The following is a 13,482-nucleotide window of genomic DNA, read 5'->3' on the forward strand; positions in this document are numbered from 1 at the left end:
TCTGGGTTCCTTGGTTTCCATCACTGGCCCCAGCAGAGTGCCAGGCCCACAAAGACCTTCTTCAATGAGGCCAAGAGAGGACAGTCCCTCCAGGGGGTGTTAGGTGGTGTGGGCAACTGCCAGATAATCACTGGGAACCACGGAGAGTCAGGTTTGGTGGGGAAGACAGCTAGCTCAGCTGGGCATCACCATTTGGGAGAGGAGCCTTGTATGAAGCGGGGGGGTGGGGGGTGGGGGGGGGTGGATCCCTGGCTCAGCTGTAACTTCTCAAAGCCTCCTGCTCAGAGACCTTAGCTCTCTCTCTAGTTAACAAAGCAGTTCCAGGCCTTTTGAGATGTCAGTAGCTCTGGCCTGTACCAGGTGACAGATGGACAGCACAGAGGTGTTGGACTTCCCTTCAAGCTGGAGAGACTCAAGGGACGAGTGGGAACCCTTAGCCAGATTCCTCCCCATATTTGGGAAAGTAAATTTTGAGCTCCAAGGGGGCACAGCCTGCTTGACTCACTCTGCACTCCTGGTGCCTGGCACTCAGCTGGCGCTCAGCTGGCACTCAGGAACAGTTGATGGAAGAGCAAAGAAAGGCACGTGGTAGGGCTCGGGTGGCAGTTTCTTTCCTTCCTCCAACTCCTCTCCCCTCTCCTGGGCTGGCCTTTGCCAGAGCCTCTGTTCTCCCAGCTGTCACCACTCACCCTCTGCTCCTGTCGAGCAGTTAGACTGTTCAGAAGAATGAGGTCAGGCCTCTTTGAGCCCCACAGATCCCGAGCAGGTGGGCAGGAATGTGTGCCCCTGGGACAGAGGAGGCCCACAAAGGTGAACCCATTTATCTGGGGGTGTGTTGTGAGCAGTGGAGCACACCTGGATGAAACCTACTAACTCTTTTGACCCACAATTGAATTTGCGCATCAGCCTGAGAAGAGGGTTCAGGCTGCGGTTGTTTCAATAATCATAGCAGCTGGCATTTATTTTGCATTTGATGTGTGCCAGGCCCTGTGCCGAATGCTTTAATTCCAGTTAATCTCCATAACACCTCATGGAGGCAAATGACCACATGATGCTCTGCCTAATTCACAGGATTACCGGAGTTAATTAACAGACCCTTGAGAAGAGGTGCAGGCCCCCTCCTCCTACTGAAGCTGCTTGCTGAACTGTGCCATCTTCAACTCCCAGAGGCCATACCCTATGAGTGCATTCTGCAGCTAGGAGGTCACCAGCGTCTGGCCCTCAAGGGTGGGCAGGGAAGCAGATCCCAGAGCTAGGCTGGAGACCCCCTCTGTGGTCAACCTGCTCTGGGCCTCAGCTGGCCTTGGAGAGGCCTGGCGAGGGGCTGATGGCTAGTGAGGGCTTTGTCTCAGGGCACACATATTTCCCCCACTATGCTTCTGGCCTGGTTTCTCCTTACAGGAGAAGTTTCAGAGTAATTTCATATTTGGTGGTTTTTCTACCAACTTATGTTTCTATAGTTTACAAATAGTGTCTTTTGACCCTAATAAGCTATTTTACTTTAATAAAAATATCTTCTGTTCTGTTTGCCTCATGTGATTTTCACATAGGAATCTGTATTCCCCATTGTCTATCCCTTTCTGCTCAGACAGCTTCTCCTACTGCTCCAGGGTCAGTGCCCATGGGAAGGGGCCCCTGACTGCGATTTTAGACATTGTCAGATGCAGCCCATGTATTTGCACGTGGGGAAACTGCGGCTGGAGCTGTAGAGAGGCAGCTGGCTCTTGTTCTTAGGTAGTTTTGATGTGGCTTTCTCTAGATCATTTGCAGCTCCAAAGCTGCACACAAGTGCCTGAAGTGAGCCAGGTTTCCCATCAGCCCAGTGGAGGCTCCAGGGCCTGTGCCTGCCTACCTGCCTCTGGGGGGGCTCTGGGGCTGAGGAAAGGCAGTGACTGCAGGCCTGAGGCCCATGACCCTCAGGGGTGGAACAGAGAAGAGGGGTGGCCCCCATCATGGCAGGGTGGTCTCTCTGAGACTCCTGCTCTGTGGCCACTCTAGCTTCAAAGGCTGCTCCAGGCTCCCAGGGTCGCTGGAGGCTGCAACTCTCCTTCGCAGGTGTCGGGGGCGTCTACTGGCCCAGGGTGGAAGGAGGCCTTGTTCTTGGCTGTATGACCTGCAGCACATCCTTTTCCCTCTCTGGTTCCTTATCTGTCAAATGAAGGAACGTGTGTCCTTATGAGCATTTACTGCACTCGCCAGGCCCTGTTCTTGCTCCTACGTAACTGGCAAGGAGATGGGGTCCAGAGAGCTGAGGGATGAGGGGAACAAGGATTTGAACCCACATCTTCCATGGTAGTAGTTTTTGACTGCTATGCTGCACGTGTTGTTAATCTGTTAGGACCCTGGACCCTGCCAGTGAACATGCATGATGAAAATGTTTTGATGAATCTCCTAATTGTAAGCTAAAGGCCGGAAAGTTTGGCTTTAGACCTCTTTCCTTTCCTCGGTTTTTCTTTCCTTCCCATTCCTAGTTCCCAGCTGCCTCTAGGAAAGACCCCACTGTCCCTCCCAGTGTTGGGAGTCTTTCATTCTCTCTTTTCCGCGTGTTCAACAGTTACTCCCTTAACCAGAATATATCCATTATCTATGTTGCGTGTTGCTGGAAACTTGAGATGCAACTGCTAACAGAACAGGAGGTCCCTGTGGACATGGAAGTTTGAATTTCTACGGAACATGGTCAGGTAAAGACGCAGGTACAGTCTGGTGCTGTGGGGGCAGGAGTGGGTGAGGAGGGGAAACACATGCCCCTGAGTGAGAGTCACAGGGAACAACAGGAGAGACAGAGACATGCAGGGACCGGGGGAAAGCGGGTGAGACTCACACAGAGCAAGAGACAGAATGTGAGAGATGGAGACACACAGAAACACAGGGTGGCAGAAGCATAAAAAAGACGACGCACACACACACACGGCCAGGGAAGAAGAGGTACCATCCAAATGGAAACACAGAGGCAGAGACCCAGAGAGAGAGAATGAGAGGGCGAGAGTGTAAGACAGAGCAAGAGTCATTCCTGGCAGAGGACGGGTCAGCATGGCGGTTCAGATGCAAAGCTTTAGAGTCAGCAGACGCTTTAGAGTCAGGAGACTTCAAGTCTGAACTCAAGAAGGGTAATCACGTGGGTTTGAGGAGCCTCTTCCCCTCTCAGAGCCAGTGCCCTGATCTGTAAAATATGGATGATGCACCACGTCTGTGAGCTTGTGGAGATGAACATGAGAAGGCCCTAAAACAGAAGGCAGCCACTTCAGGCCCCAGGAGTCAGGCACGGCCTGGCAGAAGTGGCCTCCAGCATGAGCCACTCTGAGTCTCTGGTGGCGGGTGCTGGTGCTGGAGATGTCCTGACTGCGTGTAGGCTCGAGGGACTGGAGTGTGTGTGGACAGAAGGTCTCTGTCCCGGGGTCTTGTCTGGGCCAGGAGATACACCTAGGACCTCTTTTCTTTTTTAAAAAACATTAGATCTTTGATAAGTAGAACCTCATTTCTGAAGGATGCCCCAAGTGGAGCCATCTGGCAGGGCCTGGTTTCACCTGTGGCCACTTAGCTGCTCTCTATTTGGCACAATGTGTTGAAATCCCTTTTTCTTTCCTCCTCCCTTGGAGGGGGTGGAAGGCATGAGTTTCAGGAGCTTACTTCCTGCTTTCAGAGTAGGGCCTCTTCTTGGTTTCGACTCTGTGCACACCAGGGAATGTGGGCTTTGGTAAGCATGTGTGTAAGTGTTGACATGACTAAGGAATCTCCCATGTGGTCTCATCTGATGGACAAGTCCTGTGGGGTAGCCTTAGCAGATATTATTGTGTGCACTGTCTCTGCCTGTTGTATACAATGGTCACTTTCTCAATTTGTGGGTGGCACACGCCAAACACTCCACGTGGTGCCTGTGCATAGTAAGTAGTTTACTGGGGGGAATGAATATTATCGTCTTATTCCCTTATATAGATAGGCTGAAGCTCAAGAGACGTTAAGGAAGTCAATGAAGTTCTCCAGGCTTGGATTCTATCACGCAGGATTGTGTTTGGTTCCAGGTGACAGCAAAATGACTACAGTGGCTTAACCAAAGAGTGGACTACTTTGCTCACATAACCACAGGTCCAGAGGCTGGTTTTCCAGGGCTAGCACAGCAGCTCCCTGGTGCCCAAGTATTGCTGTCTTCCTGTTCTTCCATCCTTAGCATGTTGTGAGATAGATGCTCCATAGGTATTCTGGTATCCCCACAACAGGATGAAAAGGAAGGAGAGGGGAAGGTGGACAGTGCCTGTGACAGGAAAGCAAAACCTTTTCAGAAATCCCTAGTAGAGCACCCTTTACATTCTCACCGTGCTCCAGCTGCAAGTGAGTTGGGGCAGATGAATACTTTTACTTGGGCATGCTGCTGCTCCAAACAAACTCCGAGTTTGCCTTGGGAGAAAGAAGGGGAGAATGAACATTAGCTGGGCAACTACCAATGAGGCCACAGTGGAAAGTCCTTGTAGCCTTATGTCTCCAAATGCCATGTGGCTTCCTTTCCACCACTCAGCTTGGACTTTGCTTTCTTGGATCCAAAAGTCCAGGTCTTTTTGGTCCATTCTCTAGCATCTGCCCTGTAGGTTATTTTGGCTGGATACTGACTGTATGCAGGGCTTCTTGTCAGTGAGTGCTAAGGATGCTCCCTGTGCACTTGGCATCTACGGAGGGGATGCAGAGTAGGGGCTCAGAATAGGGCTGGGCAAGGAAGGCTTCCTCTCACAATTGCACTCTAGTCTTCTTCCTTGCTCTGTTTGGCATCAACAGTGGATGTCCCTATTGCAGGATAAATGAGAAATCCTAAGCCATGGAGACCTTTAGGAGCCTATTGCTGAGGCTTTAGTGGCGGCTCATTTGTCAGCTGTGGCAGTTTTCCTGAAGCACTGATTGAAAAGACCTGTCAGCTGCAAGATCTATGAACTTTATCTCAAGAATGACCCATCTGTGCAGCACCATTAATCTTTCTGAGCCACAAACTGGAGGGTGGAGGTGGGAGAGATTTGGTGTTGGCCTCTTGGAGGCAATTTTCCCAACTCCCTTGTCCTCTTGCCCTCCAGCACGTCCTCACATTTAATGACAGCCCATCCAGTGGTGTCCTCAGCTGAGCTGAGCTGAAGGAGGTCACAGAAATGATGTGAACAGGCTTGCTGCCAAGGGGCTCTCCCAGCTCTGTGTCCCCCAGGTGTAGGCCTGACGCTAGCCTTGGCACAGAGTAGGGAGGGAGGAATATCTGGGCTGGAGGGGCTTGGGCCTTGCCCTGCATCTCATAAGGAGGATGTGAAGCAGCATGGAGAGGGTGGAGTGAGAACTGGAAGATCTAGTCTCAAAACATCATTTGACGATAGGGCACAATGGTTAAGGGCACGGGCTCTGCATTGGACAGCGTGGATTTGAATCTCTGTCTGTGAATTACTAGTAGTGTGACACTGGTGATAAAAGGCCCTCCCAGGACAAATAGGTCTGCACAGTCAGTGCACTCCAAGGGTGAGGAAGCCCGCACTCTAGGGGAGCTAACAGCCCCCTGTGGGCCTTTCCCTTGTTCTGGACCTCACCTCCACCTGCAAGCAGCAGCCTGGATCTGAGGTGAGAGTGTGCAGGCGAAGGCTGAGGCTTCATAGGGCTTTCCAAATATATTTTCCAGCCACAGATCCATCATTTTAATGTAACCCAGACCTCCTATTTGAATGATTAACTAAGGAACTGTCTGTCCTGATGCCAGCAACTGCTGCAGAGTCCAGATAAGGACGCCCATAAAACCATCTCTAGGCAGCCAGATGAGGCTTTATGCATGTCCTAGAAAGGGTAGTTTGATTTCTAGCAGCTTCTAGCAGAAATTTTCTATCTGGATCTGGGAAACTGCTAGGCACCAGGAGCCTGTGAACACAGGCGGGCCAGCCCCAGGTGGCTCTGGGAGGCCCATGTGGAGATGGGTGGGGTGAATGAGAGCACCAGGAGCCTGTGAACGCAGGCGGGCCAGCCCCAGGTGGCTCCGGGAGGCCCATGTGGAGATGGGTGGGGTGAATGAGAGCACCAGGAGCCTGTGAACGCAGGCGGGCCAGCCCCAGGTGGCTCCGGGAGGCCCATGTGGAGATGGGTGGGGTGAATGAGAGCACCAGGAGCCTGTGAACGCAGGCGGGCCAGCCCCAGGTGGCTCCAGAGGCCCATGTGGAGATGGGTGGGGTGAATGAGAGCACCAGGAGCCTGTGAACGCAGGCGGGCCAGCCCCAGGTGGCTCCAGGAGGCCCATGAGGAGATGGGTGGGGTGAATGAGAGAATGAGGCTTTGCTGTAATGCCAGCTATACATCACGGGGTGCCAAAGTGAGCTCCAGAACTCTGGGGTGGTGTCATGGAGCCCTCCCACTGCCAGCCTGGGGGACTCCTGTCCACGGTGAAGCCCTGGGCGGGAGCTACCCCCTTTCTGAAGCAGACCCTAGCTAGCTGCCGCCTTCTCTGAGCTGCTTCTGTACTTTGCATGTGTCATGCATGCACTGCATATTTTTGAGTGCTTCATGAGTGTCGGGCTCTGTGCCAGCTCTAGAGATAGGATGTAAATGAGAGGATCCCTGTCCTCGTGGGGTTCATGTCATGTTGTGGAACAAAGTCATCAACAGGGAATTACAATATGGTATGGTAAGCATAAGGGTTAGGGAGTGAAGGGGCCTGTGGAAGCACTGAGAGAGTCAGGGCAAGTGTCCTGGTGGCAGTGATGACAAACTGAGTTATAATTTTGGATGGATGATGGGTGTCTACCAGGTGAGGGGATAGATGTAGGTGTTAGGGAGGAAGGAGGAAGGAATTCCAAGTGCAGAGGCCTGGTGGCTAGAGAGACGGCCTTTATGGGAAAGCACAAACACTTCAGTGTGGCTGAATCGTAGTGAATGAGGAGAACATGTGGAGAGAGATGCGGCCGGAGAGTGGGCAGGGCCCATGTCACAAAAGGACTTGAAATCATGGTGAGGAGGTGACCCTCTGTCTTGAGGTCAATGAGGGAACATCAGAAGTGTCTAAGATTGGGTATCCGAAGAAACAGACTCTGAGATGCTGAGATTTTCATGCAGAATGTTATTGGTTAGTGCTTTTGGCAATAGCACCATGAAGGGGTGAGGGAAGCAGGAGAGGGCAGAGGGTGAAGAAGCTGCAGCAGCGGCCTCAGAAAATCCCACGGGGAGCTCTGGAGTTGGATGGCCTTTCAGTGTTGTTCTGAGTTGACACAAGGGAGACAACCCTTTGTGTCTTTGCAAACTTAGTGACTGACACCAAAAGTCCAGGCAGCCAAAGAAAAAACAGGTAAATTAGACTTCATCAAAATTAAAAAATTCAGTGCTTCAAGCGATACCATCAATAAAGTAAAAAGGAAACCCACAGAATGGGAGAAAATATTTGCAAATCATATATCTGATAAGGGTGTAGTATCCATAAATATAAATAATTCTTACAATGCAACAGTTAAAAGATAAATAACCCAATTAAAATAGGCAAAGGATTTAATTTCCAAAGAAGATATTCAAATGGCCAATAAGCACATGAAAAGAGGCTCAACATCATTAGCCATCAGGAAAATGCAAATGAAAACTACAGTGAGATGGCACTTCACACCGCTTAGGATGGCTGTAATAAAAAAGACAATAACAAATATTGGCAAGGATATGGAGGCATTGTAATCCTCATACATTGCTAGTGGGAAAATAATATGGTGCACCTTCTTTGGAAAATGGACTGGCAGTTCTGCAAAAAGTTAAATGTAGAGTTACCATAGGGCGCAGCAATTCCACTCCTAGGTATATACCCAAGGAAACTGAAAACGTGACCACACAGAAACTTGTATGTGACCTTTCATAGCAGCATTATCTATCATAGCCCCAAAGTGAAAAAAAAGAAAACCCCTACATGTTCATCAGCTGATGAACGGATGAACGAAATGTCATATATTTACAGAGTGGAATATTATTTGGCATGAAAAGGAATGAAGTTGTGATACATGCTGCCATAAGGGGGAACCTTGAAAACATGCTCAGTAAAAGAAGTCAGACACAGGAGGCCACATGGTTCATGCATCCATTTATATGAAAATCCACAACAGGTAAATCCACAGAGAGAGCAAGTAGATTAGAAGTTGCCGGGGGCTGAGGGGAGGGGGATAGGGCGTGGCTGCTAATGGGCTTGGTGTATCTGGGATATCTTTCTGGGGTGATGAAAATGTTCTGGAGATAGTGATGACAGTTGCACAACTTTGTGAATATACCCAAACTCACGGAATTGTAATTTAAAAGGGTGCATTTTTATGGCATGGAAATGACGACTCAAATAAAAAACAGTCAGTGAATGTGCATCCCCCCACCCTCGAACCCCACAGGTCATATAACTGGGTGAGGCAGCTCCCTTTGGCAGAGGAGCTCATCTGTGAGCATTAGCAGATGAACACTGTAAGCAGGCCAGAGGGGTGAGTGCCTTTGGGGATGTGGGTTACACACCACTGCATCCACTGCTTTATGGGTAGAAGAAGTAGCACAGTCAGATTGTCGCTTTAGCATGTGACTCCCATGACAACCCGAAGAGGCAGGCATTATTATCTCCCCTTTAAATGAGTGAATCAAAGCCCCAAGAGGTTAAATAGCTTGCACAGGGGCTTGGCAACTAGTGACGATTTGGACAGGAATGTGAACTCGTGTCTAGCTCAGGTTGGAGGCCATGTTCCTTATGATTCTGAGCAACTTTGTGTTCACTCATTCACAGATTTGTTTCCCCTGAAAGATTAATTGGCATCTACTACAGATGCTGTTCCACTGTGAACGTTCGGCGCTAGTATTCTCCCAAGCCACAGGAAAAAATTAATGGAAGAAACAGCATTTCCTCGTTTTTAATCTTTTTTTGATGCAAATTTTTGCTTAGACTTTGACAACTTGTTTCTACTAAAATCTAGTATCAGAAGGCATCTTATTTGTCAAAAATATTGTAAACTTATCTTCATCAATATTTCAGTTTCCTGTCAGATGTTCCCACACCTAAACACATTCCCTTGACAATCTGGGGAGAGTTATGGATTTCAATCATTGAAGCCAGGGCTGATGGAGATACAATTTCACTGCCCTTTTCCCCAGGCTTCTTCATGAGGCTGCATCACTGTGGCTGATGGAGAATCGAGGATGTTATCCTTGACATATATGCCACCGACTCACTCCCCTGTCAGACCTGCTCTTTCCAAAGTCCCATATTGGTGCCTTTTGGATACACCCTGGCTAGGGGTAGGGGAGCAGAGGGTGTTGTCAGGGGCATCTGAGATGCTTTTGGTAGATTCTTCTCCATATGAGGGAGGGTGGGAGAAGGTGCATGGGTTGGAGCTGTTTAGCAGGGAGACAGAGTGAGCACCTGGAAAGGCACTTTTCAGATAACAGGACTATGGGGGTGATTTTCAAGATGCCCCCATGTGAGGAAGGAAGGACCCACACATGTTGCTCTGCTTACTTACTGTCGCCTGAAGTTTCATCCTTAGAGCTCAGCCATGGAGGATGTTGATGCTAGTAAAATGAAAACACCCCTGCTGCCCAGGTTACAGCCTCAGTGGTTATTCCCATCTTGGTGTGAATGCCCAAGCACATTTCCACAGTGGGGGAAGCAAAGGGCACTGAGGACTTGAGTGGTAGCCAAGAGAGCAGGGAGGGGAAAACTGGGGGGCAAAAGAGCAAAGTAGTAAAGAGGGCTCTGGGAGTGCAGTGTCTAGTTATGAGCCTGGCTCTGAGTGTGACCCTGGGCACAGTCTCTCTGAGTTTGCTACCTCATCTTTGAAGTGGAGGTAATAATAGTTCTGACCTTGTTGGGTTGTTGGAAGGATTAAATGAGATAATACATATTTGGCAGGCATACATGAAAATATAGTCATATGAGCAGAGAAAAATGCAGTCTCTAATAGTGTTCTAATTTGTCTCACAAGTTTCCCACTTACTGGCTTGTGGGAAGGGAAACTTTTCAATTTTTGTCTAATCTGGTAAACGTAGACTTGGTTCTTGCCTAGTCAGGGCTCAGTTGCAGAGAGAGAGACATATAGCAGGATATTTAGTGGCTTATGAAGTTGTTGGAGAGGTAAAGAAACACACTTGTAGGCTGCCATGGCTCTCAAAGCTATACTGCTGAATTAGGGTGCCAGGGGTGTGCCGCCTCTGCCCCAGGCAGGAACCTGCAGAACTAGAAACAGCTCCTGTCCCCACCTTTGCCACAGTCTACACTAGGAACATGGGTACTCCACAGATCCTCAGTGCCCACTCTCTGTTTCGCTTCCATGCATCTGAGTAGCAGAAGCTAAACTGCATTCAGAAACCCTCGCTGCAAATGAGTCTGGAAATGTGGTTTTTAGCTTTCTAGCCTCTTGGTAATAGGAGCGGGGTAGAAAGCCTGTGGAACTATCAGTCCTCAATGTTTGCTACATTCCTCCCATGTGGCTGCTCAACATCTGCACACACCCTTCTTCCCATGCGCATAAACAACCATGGCGAGAACTGGCTCCTTCCTAGCCTGGTACAGCTATCCTCTGTGAAAATTAAAACGCGCTTACCCTTCTTCCACAAAGGGAAAGCTTCAAATGTCATCAGTCACTGCATCTGTAGGTGGCATTATCCCTCCTCTAGTTTAGTGACAATTCTGCCTTAATATCATATAACCTGAAGCCTAAATATGAAATTAACCATAGTATATGCTATGCAAAGTAGAAAAAAGGAGAGAAAGAGGGGAATTGAGGTCTGTGTGTATGTATATTGTATAACATGCATATATACTCACATATCTGTTGGTTTTTGTGGTATAACAAAGTGCTCCGAAACTTACTGGCTTGAAGCAATCACTGATTATTTCTCACCATTCTGAGGATTGGCTGGGCAGTTCTCTTGGTCTGATGTGGCTCGGTTGATCTCTGCTGGGCTTGCTCATGCATCTGTCATCAGCCAGCACATCAGCTAATGGCTGGACGATGTAGGATCACTCAAATATCTGGTGGTTGGCAGGTTATTGGAGAGGGCATCTCATCTCCCAGCAGGTTAGCTCAGGCTTTTTCACATGGCAGTCTTGGGGTCAAGCTCCAATGTGGAAACACTTTTAGAGCCTTTGTTTATGTTGCATTTGCTACTGTCCCATTGGCCGAATCAAGCCACACGGCCAGCCCAGACTCAAGGTATGGAGAAAGACTCCATCTTTCATTGGGAGGTAAAGAATTAATGGACATCTTAACCATCTCCCATAATATGTGTGTACAAGACAGACCATATGTGGGGCCATCAAATAAGTCTCAATAAATTTTAAAAAGCTGAAGTCATACAGAATACTTTCTCTGACCACAATGGAATTAAACTGGAAATCAATAGCAATAGTATATCTAAAAAAAAAAAAAAAGAAACCCAAATATTTGGAAATTAAACCAAAGTCCTCATCAAGGTTTGGGGAGGTTGATAGGGACCTGTTTTCACTTTTCCTTATCCCCATCTGGTCTTAATTTTTTCACAAGGATGGCAAAGAGTTAGGAAATTTGTCAGATAATGGTTCTTTATTCTCTCAGGCACAAACTGTTGCCACATTTGCTGATGAAAAAAGTTTTTTTCGCTTGAACTTGGGAGGCAGAGGTTGTGGTGAGCTGAGATTGCACCACTGCACTCCATCCTGGGCAACAGAGTGAGACTCTGTCTCAAAAAAAAAAAAAAAGTTTTTTTTCTAAGGACTGCCTTGATCAAAGTGGCTATTTGTTAAGATGGCTTTCATCATATTCCAATTGTTCAAACTCTGTTTTCCATCTTCTGCTGATTGGCTCTAAGCATTGGGCCATCCTCCTCCTGACCTCAGTGCTCTCCTCAGGCCACCCTCTTTGCTGTCGCAACTGTTTAGCAGAATGTGGTTATTATTACTGGTTTTCCTAAGTGTCTGGAGAACTGGCACAGACTCTACTGATATAAAAAACATATCAAGAAGCCTCTGGTATCCTATTCTGAGCCTAAGGCACACATCACTCACTAATCGACGATGACACTGGCTTACTGACCCCTGCAAGACAAGGCACCAGGCCGCCCCTGCCAGTCAGTTGGAGTTGGCACCAGGCATGAAACTGATTAGCCCTTTCAGTTTTAAGCACTTGCCCTTGGGTTTTTCTGTCTGGTGCAAATATGATATATTGTGCTGATGTTCCAGATGTTGGAGGCTGAGGTTTGAAATGTTGTATACTAGGAATACGCTACACCTGTTCTAAGTGCATGAAATTGACTACATGCAACAGTGAAACAAGTTATGGCTCTTTCCTCCAACCCTGGTCCCTGTAACAGCGTAAAATTTGCAATTTTTTTTCAAGTTGGAAATTAAAAAATAATACCCTGTGTAGTGTTATGTGAGCAGACCTAACATCAAGCCATCTGTGCCCTCCCTCGAGCCGTCTTCCCCCTTTATTTCCAGATCTTAGGGACATCCTAGAAGCTTTTTTGTCTTCCTGTAAAGAGGATCTCAAAGATTTTAATAGTCAGTTCTGCCCTGCAACATGGGAAAATACCTTACTTGCACACCAGAGGCCCCTGTTTGATTTAGAAGTACAAATAGTTTAACAGCTACCAGCTCTTGAATTTCTTCTGTGTGCCAGGCACTCCCCTGAATAATTTATCTGCACCAGCTCACTTACTCCTCGTAACAGTCCCGAGCACCTGGTATTAGCATCCCCATAGTGCTCATGATGAAATGGCTCAGAATGGTCAAGTAACTTGTCCAAAATTGCATGCTAGTAAAAAACGGAGTTAGGATTGGAATCCAGGTCTGTCTGGCATCAGAACCTTGATTAGTCCTCTCCTTGGTCTCTCCCTCAGGGGATGTGATGCTCTTTGTTTTGGGGCTTATATGCTCCTCTGCCTTTTTTCCTGCTTTCTCCCTATGTTTTACTTGCACTAAATCAGATGCTTTTCAATCTCAATCCCAATCTCTCTTTCGCACCCTCCACGCCCCCCACCTGCTGCCTGCCTCTGCTAGTCTGCAAATGTTAGGCATCCCTCAGGTAGGGACAACGTCTTTCATCCCAGGCACCCAGCTTAAAACGCAGGAGTCCTGGAGCAAGGAGATTTGCCTGAGAAGTAAGCAAATGTCCCTTCTGGAGAGCAAAATTTGAAAGAGGCAGGGAGCTCAGCAGAGCAGGGGAGGAATGGGCACGGGAGAGCTGGGAGCAACAAAGTCAAGTTGCACTGACCTCACCGGCTTCGGGCCTTAGACTGAGAGATGTATTCATTGTTTACTCACTGGACTCGGGTATCCCTTGATGACTAAGACTTGCCTCTAGCAGTCACATGTAGAGTGGGGAGAAAGTCAGGTACACACGGAAGCCTGCAGCTGCTGAAGAGTGAGAGGCTGGCATGTGAGGAAAGAGACTTCTCTCTGGGGCTGCATCCTTCGGGTGCCGGGTCATACTGAAGCTTCAGGCCATGCTCTGCATCTTTTCTCACTGCCCTCTGTTTGGCTAGTTGCAAAGACCAACACCC

This window comes from Macaca nemestrina, chromosome 6, assembly GCF_043159975.1.
Source record: "Macaca nemestrina isolate mMacNem1 chromosome 6, mMacNem.hap1, whole genome shotgun sequence".
NCBI lineage: Eukaryota > Metazoa > Chordata > Mammalia > Primates > Cercopithecidae > Macaca > Macaca nemestrina.